The sequence below is a fragment of the Tamandua tetradactyla genome, chromosome 10 (assembly GCF_023851605.1).
Source record: "Tamandua tetradactyla isolate mTamTet1 chromosome 10, mTamTet1.pri, whole genome shotgun sequence".
Taxonomy (NCBI): domain Eukaryota; kingdom Metazoa; phylum Chordata; class Mammalia; order Pilosa; family Myrmecophagidae; genus Tamandua; species Tamandua tetradactyla.
The window spans coordinates 55,234,760-55,249,078 of NC_135336.1; the positions used below are offsets into that span (position 1 = coordinate 55,234,760).

A 14,319-nucleotide genomic window follows, 5' to 3' on the forward strand; every position below is an offset into this window, starting at 1 on the left:
GTTACATGACAGGAGGAATTAAGGTTTCAGATGGAATTAAGGTTGCTGATCTGCTGATCTTAAAATAAAGGTCCGATCCAGGTGGGTCCATAAGAGTTCTTTAAAATGTGGAAGAAAGAGGCAGAAGATTGAGTATAATTGTGTGGAATATCAGAAAGTTTTCACGCACTCATTACTGTTGCCTTTGAAGATTGAAAGGGGCCTAGAAGCCAAGGAACATGGACAGACTCTAGAATTTGGAAAAGGAAAAAATAGACAATTATTTTTCAGAACCTCCTGAAAGTAACAGAAACTTGCCAACATTTTGTTTTTAACACCTTGAATTTAGCCCACTGAGACTTATTTCAGACTTCTGACCTCCCTAATGAAGAGATAATAAATGCTGATTGTTTTAAACCACTGAGTTTGTGCTATTTTGATGCAGGAAGAATAAGAAACTAATACAAATGTTATAAAACCTCTAGGAAAAAGACCATTCTCATCCTGTTGAACTTCTCATGGAAGTATGTCCTTTCCCTATATATTTCTTGGTCAAAAACTAAACCAACTAAAGCTAAAGTTGTCCTGGCCGCTCTGACAAACTGCTGAAGTAAAGATGCAGATTTGCTTTTCCTTAAATATAGGACACCTATATCATATTACCTATCATGATTATAACCCTTTCAAGGAAGACCTATCCCCATATCTAAACTAAACTGGAACTAAATAATAGTGCACTACACCCATGTTTGGATAACTTGTGTGTACTCTTAATGGTATATTACTGAAGTTTCACCTATTTTATGACTTAGACATACATGAGAAATAACAATGTGGAATGAGTTTGGAATGAGAATAAGATTAAGTGCTTCTTTTCCCATGATATCCACTGCTGCATCCTTGGAAATTAATGAAGCTGTTATCTTTTTGATATATGGCATAAAAGGAAAGTGGGCAGAATTTAATAGCATAAAATAAGTGATGCTTCTGTGATATCCCATCTGATCAATGATCAGTTCCCTGTGAACTAAATTTACTATATTTATTATATGTTTTGTGCATGTGAATAGATATGCATGTGATCTTGCATGTGTATGTGTAAAGAAATTGGGGAAAATAATTAAATCATAATTTATTCCTGATTGTAATTCAAAGGAGGGAAAAATTATGGAATCTAGTAAGTGTTAAATTATATGTAAGTTAGCTAATCACTGGTGGAAAAGGCTACATATAATAATGCACATTATTCTTAATTTTCAATTTGAACCTCTGCTTTTATGCCCGTGAAAGCATTGGAGAAGGGCAAGTTAAACTAAACAAAACACAATTGAACAACTAAGCACAATATACCTTAACAGATGCTATATAAATGCAGACTGAGAAAGTATACAAATAACTATAGTAAAATACAGAGTAGGGTAAAACCTATTAGAGGCAAAAGAAATTCAATGAAATAACAGAATGAATGCCATTGTGAGGTTTTTCATGGAATCAGACTCTTCTATCATAGAGTTAGAGTTATACAAATATTTATAGAAAGAATGAAGAAGTCCTCATTTTACAGGTGAAGTTTATGAGGCTCAGAGAGGCTAAACATCTTTTTCAAGGACATAGGCCTAGTCTTTTGATATTAAATCAAGTTAATTTCCTAGCACACTTGAATACACACTCTTCGTGGAAGGGACTATTGGACCATGTTATATGAAGTAGGAAAATTATTTAGAAATCTAGGCCTTCCAAGTTAAAAAAAAATTCAGAATTGGCATTTTGCTGGTTTGAAACTGTTGTGTACCTCAGAAAAGCCATATTCTTTAATCCTCATACAAAATTGCTAGACGGGATCTTTTTGATTAAGTTGTTTCCATGGAGATGTTACCCACCCATTTCTGGGGGGGGGGGCTTTTGATAAGGTGTTTCCAAGGAGATGTATGTCCATCTATTCAAGATGAGGTTCTTACTGGAGCCTTTTAAGAGGGAACCATTTTGGAAAAAGTGTCAGAGCTCACACAGCCAGAGACTTTTGGATTTGCAGAAAGAAAATGCCCCCAAGGAAGCCTTATGAAATGAGAATCTGGGAGAGAAAGCTAGCTGGCAGAGGTGCCTTCCCAGGGGACAGAGGTGTCCGGAAGCCAAAGATAGCAGCAGACACCCTCCACATGCCTTCCCAGCTGACAGAGGTGTTCTGAATGTCATCAGCCTTTCTTGAGTGAAAGTAACTTCTTGTTGATGCCTCAATTTGGACATTTTCATGGCCTTAGAATTTTAAACTTGCAACTTACTAAATATCCTTTTTAAAAGTTGTTCCATTTCTGGTATATTACATTCAGGCAGCTTTAACAAACCAATGCAGGCATGCACTCTTTATTCATATTAAGGAGCTCTGTAGTTACTTGTAGTGCAAGGAAAATTTAGGCATATTAAGATAAAGGAAACTGCATATTCTTTTTCAATACTTACCGAGGAATATACAAATTACAGCAAAGTCTTTTGAATCAGCTTATTAAAGATAAAAATCATATTCTAGGTGTCCCATTGTACTCGTTCATAAATTTGATTTTTAAGATACTCTTCCTTACATCTAAATCTTTGTCACTGTGCTTGATTATCTCTGGATATCCATAAAATTTGTTAAGTGCTCTTTTTAAAAGTGGTCCTTTGGGCGGTGTGATGGTGGTTCAGTGGCAGAGTTCTCTCCTGCTATGTCGGAGACCCAGGTTTGATTCCTGGTACCAGCCCATAGAAAAAAAAAAGTGGTCCTGAATCCTTGCCATTTTGATAGTTAAAAACATTTGGTCTATTGCCTAATACTGTAAATATCCTTTCCTAAATCCTAACAATATTGTGGGAATTATAACCATAATTCTGAAGATTTTCTTTTCATATTTTAGAACTGTAGTGAATTGTAAATACTGAATATAATTTTTCTCACTAAATTTTTTTTAGAAAAATCTTCAATTTAACACTTTCTTATTGGAGTTTGTGTTGAAAATTATATAAATTATATAAATTATATTGTGCAACACTAAGGGATTTGAGTATTCCCACTGGCTAACTGGAAAGGACTTTGAAGGACAAATTTAAAAAAAAATAGATCATAATTCATGTATCTAAGCTCTGTCTCAGATCTAGAATTTTTTAAGTTAGTTGTACTCTGTTTCATGAGTAAATAAGATATCCTTATGTTTTTGTTGATTCAGGTAGTTAATTTTGGATAGACATGGGAAAAAAATACTAAATCCCCTGAGAATTTTGTGTTTTTTATCTTCCTTTTTTGTAATCCCATTTGAGTTCTCCAATATTTAAAAGTATTTCATTGGCTGATTTTAGCTTTCATTAAAAATAAAATTATGCGGAATTTTCCCTAAAGTACCTTAATTGCTATTGGTTGCATTTATTTCTCTGAAACAAAATCTTGCTTTTTTGTTGCCAATGATTTAATACTGGAGGATTTCTCTCTGCCCCCAAAGTATATAAATAAAGAATGGCATTATTCCATTTCATTTGGTTTTAAGAGATTTCAAACAATTACATATAGTGCTCATTCCTTAACACAGTTCTTCAGACTTCCCCTAAAGCAATTTCTACATGAGGACAATAATTTAACCAATTGGGCAATAGACTAATCATTTAAGCAAAAGTAATAGGGAGCTTGTTTGTTTTTGCTTTTGTCTTCTCACAGAAAGTAAAGGAACATATGTAAGACTATAGAAAGAGGGATTCTATTTCTAGTGAAGAGACGCTCTGTACCATTATTGCTGATCAATTCTTTTAAAAACTTTTAAATATACTTAATTTCATAAGTTCATTTTGTTTGAAAAAGAATTTAAAGTGACTCTTTTAAACTTAAAGATGTTTACAGTGTAATTATGAAAAGGTATAAATGATTTTTAGTTAACTTTAAAATTAATTTTTAGTTAGTTTTAGTTAATTTCTTGCCATCAGTTGAAATCAACTGTCTTCTGAGCTTTTGTAATTTAGCAGCTAAATTTTGAGTACTAATTTCCTTTGGTGTCTATTCTAAACTGCAAAGGAGACATGTCCCCTAAATAAAGTCGTGAAGTTTTAGGTCAACAAAGCAATTTTCCAAGTGAACCAGACCCAGCCCAAATTCCTGATCTTACTTCTAAAGGAATAATATATATTTTCAAATATCTTAATAGCTATTTATGTCCTGTAGTACTTAAATGTACCTGAAACTTCTATTCAATGTCATACCCCTACTGTTAAAATTTCCATGTGCATGTCTGTTTGTGTGCGCATTAACAAACCCCAGCATCCTCGGGATTAACAAAACTCTTATAATTCTCATTTCAGACAAAGATACACCTCTGAAAGAAGTATGGAATTCAAGAAATTTCTAACATTTTAATAGTGCTTTGATTCCTTCAGAGTGATTTCATTTATTTCCAGAAAATTCCCCAAGGTGATAAAAAGAAATCAAAATCCCCACAAATCTCCTTATTGCAGCCTCACACCTGGGTAGCTACAAAGATGTAGTCAGTTTGAGTCTAGTAATGGGCCATGTGTTAAAAACATGGGCCAATTCATATCTTTATTGAAAGCTCAGAGTTTAAATTCATTCGAAGAATTTGAAGTATAAGGTCATTTCAGGGATAAGAGTTAAGCTATAAAACATTCTCACTGGAAAAAAGGAGGTTCTAACGCTTCTTTGGGGGCAACTTATCGATACATTTTTTGTAGCTACATTCTCCTTTAGTTGAGAGAAACTTAAGTCAGTAAATGAAAAATTTAGAAAAACTTGCTTTTTATTTAGTCAAGGAAAATTCAAAACTGAGACTGAATATGAAATTATCCAAAGGCAGAGGAAGATGGACATAATGAGGAGAGGGAGAGCAGTAAGGACAACTAGGAAAATGTCATTGTGATTAAGAATCTGATGGCTATTTTCAGTCCCCTTTTCAACATTTGCAAATTTTATCTTTTCCCAACTCTTAAAAATCTTTTCTGTACAAGTGTCTTCATGTTTTATTGTAATGGTAGCTTAGAATTAGTTGCCAAAATCTTTCTGCACCTTGATTGAACTATTTATCACTGTGAATATGCCTCTATATTTGTTCCCTCAGATTAATTATTAAAGAAATAGACCAATAACATCAGGTGTACAAAAGACAAGCTTGGGCAAACAAGAGGAAATATAGTCATACTGAAATCATAACAAAAGTCTCAACTACTTTCTTATTTTAAGTTAAATGCAACATGTTCCTGTCAAAATTTATGAACATTTTACTCAGCACTAGTTCCGTGCTTTCTTAAAGCAGAGAGCAGAGGATGTGGTGCTATTTGGAGACCCATAGTGTACAATCCAAGGTGGACCCAAAATCCATTATAACTTTTAATGAAATGTGAATTATTTTCCTAGATGACAATCTTATCACCAAGCAGGTTCTTTAGTGAGGGGTTAAAGCTAGCTAAAATGTTTAAGCATAATTTCCATCATGAGGCCACCTCAAAAAAGGTAGAATTCCTAAAAATTGAAGTTGAACAGTTTCACATATTAGTTTGTTTCTAATATATAGATACACTGATAGTTGATAGCTAAATAGACAGACAAACCTTCTTAGCAATAGCTGTAACTAATACAGATTTGAAGAGAGTGAACTAAATAAATGCACAGACCTTCCTAGCTCTTTAAACAAACAAGTTGGTAACTTTCTTCACTAAGATTAAGGGCCAGCCCTGTCAATACTTTAATCGATTGATAACGTTTGATTTCACTGAGTTGTTTCTAATGGTCTAGAAATTGGAAAAACCTTAACGCTAGGCTCAGTTCTGCATCTGAGTAACTGTGCAACCTTGGAAAAGTCTTCTAATCTCTACAGGCTTCAGTTTCTTTCATCTTTATAACAAGAGTAATGACTGGATGATCATTAGATCCTTTTCAGAACTAAGATGCAATTGAAATTTCAGTGTATTATACTTACTAAAAGGCTGAAATAATACAAGGAGATATTGATTACAACTAATTACACATGACAAGAACCTTAATTAATGAATTCTGTCATAATTCATACTTGTAGTGAATTCATAATTCAGAAGCCTACAGTTATAATAATGTAGAGCAAAAAAAAGAAATTGGTATAAACTTTTAAAAACATAATTATTTTATAATAAAGTGTGAGTACTAAAAACTTGATACTGATGAGTTAAGAAAAACTTATTTGCATAGTCTAAAACGTTCAGACAATAAAATCACCAGTCTGGATTTTTACATTCATATCAGTAGGTGGTGAGTGAATTTTAGTTATCTTGTCCCCTTAGTTCTCATTGCTAGAGACAGCCATGTGGAGCTATATATAATGACCAAATTAGTTTAGATATGAAACATTCATTGGTAAAGCACTGGAAGGGTGACACCGATTTGGGGGAAATGAATATTTCACAGTCTATCAAGCTACAGCATCAGGTTCTTACTATACAAAACTATTTTTTACTGAAGATAGAATTAGATTCAAGAGACATCCGAAATTATTTTTGAATTACCATAACTGAATCTGCATATCACCTACTAGTATGAATGTGCTCACTTTCATTATATATATGCATTGTTCACCATTTTATCATTTGACTCTCATAATAGCCAAGGAAGACTGAGTCAGTCATAGAAAACATTAACTCATGATTTTTTTATCAGACTGGGTAGAAAGAAGTTGTTCTCCTCATTTAAATCATAAGTTTATGATAGAATGAGATGATAATATAGCCATGGCACTCATCATTCAGTATTAAGCCACACCAATGTGGCCTATTGTTCAATGAGTTCTGTGCCATGTGTGTGAAAGAGTGTGTGTGCAAACAAAATATGCAATCATAGATATTTCCAACTGATGAGATAAAAGTATATGCTTGGGAAATACGACAGCATAAAACTTAAAGACAAAATATCTTATTTTAGGGCAAGAAATGGCAGTGCAATGGCAGAGTTTTCGCCTGCCATGCTGGAGACCTGGATTCGATTCCTTGCCCACGTGAAAAAATAAAATAAAGCAAAATATCTTATTTTAACTGGTTATTTTTTGGATGCCAATATACTTTGACCTGGACTTTTCGAAAATAATGTTTTCACTGTAGGAGAAAAATAGATTGATTTGTAAATGAGATAAAACAATTTCTTCTAACATGATGTGATAATACTATTAGATTTATTTGGTGGAAAATATAAGACTCACATTCATGTATCTAATCAATGACAGTCCAGAGGTTACTTGGTTCTGAAGATGCATTTCTGACTGAACACCTATAATCATCAGCAGAGATTTTGTTTGCAGGTTATTTGCAAAAGATTTGTATTTTCTTTAGAGAAGTTTAATTCATCTTGATCAGTTAACTCTTTTCTGTCATTAAACTACTCTGATGCTAATGTTGTCAATAACTGGGATGGCTGGGGGAAGAGATAATGATGAAGTTATGTCTGACTAGAGTTAGAAAAGAAATGGCATATGGGAAAGCCTTCATACTCTACTTCCCGACAGGTTGTAAATTTTAGGTTGCCCTAAAGAGAGATGCTGATCGAGCTGGAGAGAATCCGTCAATATAATAGTCAGAAATTCTTTAAACTTCCGAACACTGGCAGTTTAACTTGCTCTGGGTTTGAAAATCCCCAGTTCCAGAGACACTTCAATTCTTTTTAGAAGAGGTATAAAAATTGTGGAATGTGAATAAACAACTGACTACATAAAATTAATTTACTAGCACTTAAAATAATACACTAATGGGGAACACAAGGTCTATAATCCCTTGATCTGCCAATGATAGAATCAATGAGCATTACAAGCATGAAAAATAATTTATTTCAGGAAAGAAAATCAACCGGTGGTGAAATATTTTGCTGATTTTTGTTCTTACAATAGAACTTGAAGTGACATACTTTTTCTAGAGAGTTTTCAGAATGAAGACAATACTTCTGAGTTTAAAGTTATATCATATAGCATGTAAGTTTTCTGCCTCTCACACAACTTAGTTTGAAGGCGTTTATGAACAAACACACATGTTTACTTGTCATTTAAGCCTAATCCTTCACAAGATAAATTGAGAAATCTATTTAAAATCAAATATGGAGGATTTGGCATATATTTCGCGAAAAAAAGAATACCTTGGGCACACTCATGTATTTTTTTCCAGCATGTGAAAAATGCACAGTTAAGTAAAAACAGAGACAATTGACATTAACTTATCTGTCCATCCAGAGCTGATTTCCTGTTAATGAATACTTGTTTGAAGTAACAGCAACATCTGAGAAGGGCAACCTACACACTGCGTTTGAATCAATTGTAAGTACACATGGTAGTTTGTCAATAGGCATCAACAGAAAAGCAAATGAGATAAAAGGATTCCAATAATGAAATGGTCATCCAAACAAAAGGAAGAAATCACCTTTGTTTCTAAAAAATAAAATAAGGATGGTATGGGGGAGAGAAGGGAAGGAAATGCTTATCTAAATGACCCAGCTTGCCTTCTGTATTGTGCTTAAATTATTGACTGATATTCAATATTCTCATCATGCAATGTCCTTGTCTGTTTATCTGGGGCTTGATGCTTCATAAACTTTTATTTAGATCCAAGAAATAAATATATTAATGATGCATTTATTTTTGGATTTTTAATTACAACACATTTATCACATTCCTAATGTTAAAATGTTTCCTGAGTGCTAAAACAGCTTATACTAAATTAAGCAATATTCTCCTCTTCTGAGTATAAAGAAATGAAAAAATAAGCATTTCACTGGTTATGTGAAACTAAAAATTATTCAATACTTACAAGTTTTAGGGTTAGCTAACCCTAACCCTAACCCTAATCCTAATTCTTCTGGTGATATTTATATTTTATATTTTTATTTAATCCTAATATGTTTCCCTTTGAATTAGATAACATAAAAATTGTATAATATTATGTATTCATTTCCATTTTTTATTGTACGTAAATTTGTTATATATTTACTCAGGAATGCAAGATCATTTTCTCTTCTCACCCCATGTACAAGAACCCTCCTATTTTAGCTCCTGAGAACTTTGCACATTATAATAAAATCCACCTCCATTCTGTCATCGTCTTGTGAACTATTTTTTGAAGAAGCACAAATAAGGAAAAGAGAGCAAACAAGACTATTTTATATATTTTATAAATAATAATTTTCATAAATTGTATCATGTATTTTATTCATCTATGACATCCCTGCAATATGATATATGACTCAGAGAAACTCTTAATAAGAGAGGATCAGATTATGTATTAATAGGATAGAAAATTTTCTGTTTATTTTTGATAACTTTATTCTTCCAATTTTTAATTTACGAAATTTCAAATTCAGGGCAGGCAACGGTGGCCCAGCAGGCAGAGTTCTCACCAGCCACACTGGAGACCTGGTTCGTTTCCCAATGCCTGCCTATGTAATTAAAAAAAAAAAAAATTTTTTTTTTCAAATTCAAATGTATATAAACTTTTTTCCACAATGTTATGTTAACCACATAAAATTATCTTTTTGTTTTTCTTAAGAATTTAAAAATACATATTTTATTTATCTAAATTTAATTATTTACTTAGTTTCTGTTATGTTTTAATATTTCTGCTAATATCTTTGGACTAATAGGAGTAGGTAGATAGTTCAGATGGTAAAGATGGTACCTGGAAAAGATGAAAGTATATTTAACAGTTTTAGGAGAAAACATTCAAAATATTATACACTATTTTTGGGGGGTTCGTTTGCGGAGAGAAGTAGAAGTAAAAAATTCAGAGCAATAGTTGAGAGAGGATGTTGCTAAAGGAGCCCTCTCACAATCAATTTTCTTGATGATGAAAAATGTGGACTTTATCTTAAGGACAATGGAAAACTATTTAAGTGTTAAGGAGAAGAGATAAGTGAGCAGATATTTTTTAGAATAGCCATCCTAGTTGCAGTATACAGTAAATAAATGGATTTATGGAAGTAATAAGAGCAGGGTGGAGACTTCTGTAATTCAGGAGACATATGATAATGGCCTGGGACACTAGCCTGAAAGTAAACATAAAAGAGAGCTATTTAGAAAGTAGAATAAACTGTACCTACTGAGAGATTATATATAAGGGTTAAGAAGAAATGGAATCAACAATTATATTAACGCTTCAGCCATTCACTGAGATTTAAAAGTACAGGCGTGGGTTCAGAGTTGAGGTGAAGAAAATGACAACTTCAGAAAAGTGTCTTACGGTATCCCTGTGTGCCTTCTAAGCTAGGCAATTAGAAATGAATTAAAAGCAAAGGAAAACTAGAATAGAAATAAAGATCTGGAAACAATTCCCACATGGCCGCTCACAAAATAAATGAAATAATTGGATCAGTCAGGGAAAGATTTAGTAAAAATGGGGACTCAGGATAGAATTTTAGAAAGATAAAAATTGAATGATGTGGCAGAAAAAAATCTTCAAAGGCCACTAAGTGGGGTAAACCTGAGAGGATATTGGAAAACCAAGAAAGTATCCCATTATAGGAAAAAAGAAGGGGGGATGTTTATAGTAGATGATTATCACAGGAAATACATAAGTACTCAACTAAGTTACAGACGTAAAGTGTGCAGTGAATTTGAAAACAAGGGGGTTCCCATGGAGGAGTTCCTGTTCTTGAATAATCTGTAACTAAGTTTAGAAAGGAAAGTGAATATAGGAAATACAAGAATGACAATGGGCTACAGAAAAGAGTTGCTGAGTACTATGAGAATGAAAACTAAAAAAAAAAATTAAAATGTTCATTCAAATAAAAATTAGTAGTCACACTAAACAATGACAAAGTGAGAGATGTTCAGTTATAACTGAAGGAACCCCTGTCTCTACCAAATTTCCTCCGGAGAGGGAGAAGCTTGTAGGCTGGACTCCAGAACCCATCTAACTCTTTTTCAAATGACAGTCACCTTGATAGTTTTAAATTTAAGTTTTTTATTTAAAAGATGACCCCTTAAGATTTCATGCAAAACAAAGTGAACAAAATTTTTAAAAGCTTAAAGACCATGGAATAAAATTTTAGAAAAAGTGTAATTTATTCTAAACTTATATTGAAGTTATATATATTTATAAAGAATTTCACATTGCACAATCTCTGACTAGAAAAACCGAAGGAGGATAAAAAACAAATGAGTATTTAAAAATCAAAATTGTCTCTGATCATGGATGTCTAGGATTAATTTCAAATGTTTTCTTCTGACTGGCATAATAATTTGTAGAGATGTCCTTCCCGGTTTGGTATGCTTGAGCCTTCATAATCCTCTCCATGTTGCCAGACCAGCCGTACTGGCTTGCCACAAGAGCGCATGGAGACTCTGTCAGGCGCTGAGATACCACGGCATTTTCAATCTTTTCCTTGAGAGCTTTATCTTTCATCCAGGTGAGCAGAGACTCAAATTCCTTCTCAACAGCTTCTCGACTCTCCTTAGTCTTCTCACTTTCATCAAACTTCACTCCTTCCTTGGCAACATTTTGGAACCTCTTCCCATCGAACTCAGGGAGTGCCTGAATGCAGTACTCATCCATAGGTTCCGTGAGATAAATCACTTCATAGCCCTTTTTCAGAAGCCACTCAACAAATGGAGATGATTCGGCCTCTTTTCTGCTGGACCCAGCCATGAAATAGATTTTGTCCTGCTTTTCCTTCATTCTCTCCACATACTGGTCTAGACTTGTGATCTCAGTTGGGTGATGAGAGGACTGGAATCTAAGAAGTTTAGCAAGGCGTGTTCGATTTGAGTGGTCTTCAATCACACCAAGCTTGATGTTGGTTCCAAATTCCTTCCAAAAAGTATCATTGTATTTTTCATCAGCAATCTTCTTGGTCATGTCCAGAGTTTTACGGACAAGCTTCTTTCGAATCACCTTAAGCAGTTTATGCTGCTGGAGAGTCTCACGGGAAACATTCAAGGGGAGATCATCTGAGTCCACAACACCCTTGACAAAATTAAGATACTTAGGCATCATATCATGGAAATCGTCTGTGATGAATACTCGGCGCACATACAGCTTAATATAATCGCTCTTTTTAGATCCATATTCATCAAATAGACCCCGTGGTGCAGAGGTGGGCACAAATAAAATAGACTTGAAGGTAACTTCCCCTTCTGCAGTGAAGTGGATACAAGCCATGGGGTCATCACTTTCCTTTGAAAATGATTTGTAGAAAGATTTGTATTCATCATCATCCACTTCCTTTGACGGTCTCTGCCATATTGGTTGGATATCATTCATAAGCTCCCAATCCCAGACAGTTTTTTCAACTTTTTTAGTTTTAGGTTTCTTTTCTTCATCTTCTTCTTCTACTGCAGCTTCATCATCAGATTCTTGAGACATGCTTCGGCGGGTGAAGGAGGATGAAGATGACAAAACAGTTTTGGACCTTGCTGTGGTTTTGTTTGAAACAGCAACACTGCGGTCGGGATATGTTTTACCAGACACCAAAGCATATGGAGATAGAATAGAAAGAATGCTTCGCCTCAGCTTAAACATTGATCCTGATGCAAAGGTGGAGGAAGACCCTGAGGAAGAGCTGGAAGATACAACAGAGGATACGACAGAAGACACCAAGCAAGATGAAGAAGAGGAAGAAGAAATGGATGTAGGAACAGATGAAGAACAAGAAGCAACAAAGAAATCTACAGCTGAAAAAGATGAATTGTAAATTGAACACTCACCATTTGGATCCTGTGGGAAGAGGGAATGTGAACCTCAGTCATTTATTTTGGGAGAGACTTGTTTTTGGAAGCTCCCCCTGCCCCTTTTGCCCCTGCACTGTAAATTGTCAGGATTGTGGGTCACAGGTAGAAGTGGGTTTTTTTAGTTGAATTTTTTTTAACATTCCTCATGAATGTAAATTTGTACTATTTAACTGACTATTCTTGGTGTAAAATCTTGTCGTGTATAAAAATAAAAAAGTTCCCAAATAAAAAAAAAATCAAAATTGTTGAAAATTTCCTTAGGATATTTCTCACTAAACTTAAAATTTGAAGGAATGAAATGGGGGGAGCATAGAAAAACAGAAACAGGGATTTTCTACTGCTACGCAACAAATTACCACAAATTTAGCACGTTATCACAGCTTCAGTGAATCAGGAGCCTGGACAATGTGAGTTGTCTCATCTGGTCAGTGTCCTGACAGGTTATGCCATTCAGGTGTTGACCTGTGCTATGATTTCATCAGAGGTCAACTGAGGAAAGTTCTGCTTGCAAGATCCCTCAGGGTGTTGGCAGAATTCATCTCCTTGTGGTTATGAGACTGAGGCCCTCCTTTTCTTCCAGGCAGTCAGACAGAATCCTAGAGGCTGCCTTACAATTTGCTTCCTCAAGGCTGGTAAAGGATCTTTCTCTTAAATAAGATGGATCTTATATAACAAAATGTGATAATAAGATCAGTCAAGGGAGTGAACTCTCATCATCTTGGCCATATTCTATTGGTTAAAATAAAGTCACAGGTCCTTCCAGCACTCAAAGGATGGGGAATTATACAAGGGTATGAATTGTGGGAGTCACCCATGGGTGTGTCTGATACGAGATGGTCTAATTTTAAAATAAATCAATAATTTATATCTGTGACAAAAAGATATTGAAGTGTGATCTTAATGGTTTCCATCAACTTCTAAAGAAGATCAAAGGTACCTCTTCTGGTAAGATGCCCCCAATCCAAAGCCCTTGGAAGGAAAACTATTGTTACACTTCTGAAGTATATGAATGCATAAATTATCATAGAATGGATCACAGAAATATTTGAAATCAGCAGTAGAAATAACTACATTACACCTAAACTAAATTTGATTAGATCTCAATGCATAAATCATGATAGTTTGTGTATTAAAATGATCATTCTACTATATCTACAAAAGGCAAAAAAAGAATTTAAAATTCTAATACTTTTAGAAGTTTTCAAGCAAACAGGGCAAAATCTTTCTGATCTGAGCTTTTTTTTTGGATGAAACTGGGTGCTTTATAGTTTATCATTCTCTAATTTTTCTGCTAAGTCATTAATGAAGGTTTTTCAGCTTTGAGGCAGATTTACCAATCTAGGTCTGGCAGTTCAGGGTTCTAAGAAAAATGGCACATTTAAGAAACCTGTATGAAAAATGTTATTTTCCTTTCTTGCCCCTCCAAGATAAGTGATATTTCTACATCTTAAAGATAAGAACTCTGAATACTATTTTAATCTACATATAATCTTTGATAAACCAAAGTGCCATGAGATTGTAAGCCTAATCATCTTTTAAGGAAAATAAATCAACATAGTCATTTAAATAGTTTACCATAACATAATATTTGATGATAGTAAATCAACAATCTTTATAATGATCCATCTATTAAATATTGAAACTGAGC

The 14,319-nt window shown here is 33.9% G+C and overlaps 1 pseudogene; it reads right to left on the reverse strand.

Annotated features, from left to right (window-relative positions):
* Positions 1 to 11,130: 11,130 nt before the first annotated feature.
* Positions 11,131 to 12,306, reverse strand: LOC143647671 (endoplasmin pseudogene; annotated as a pseudogene).
* Positions 12,307 to 14,319: the final 2,013 nt, after the last annotated feature.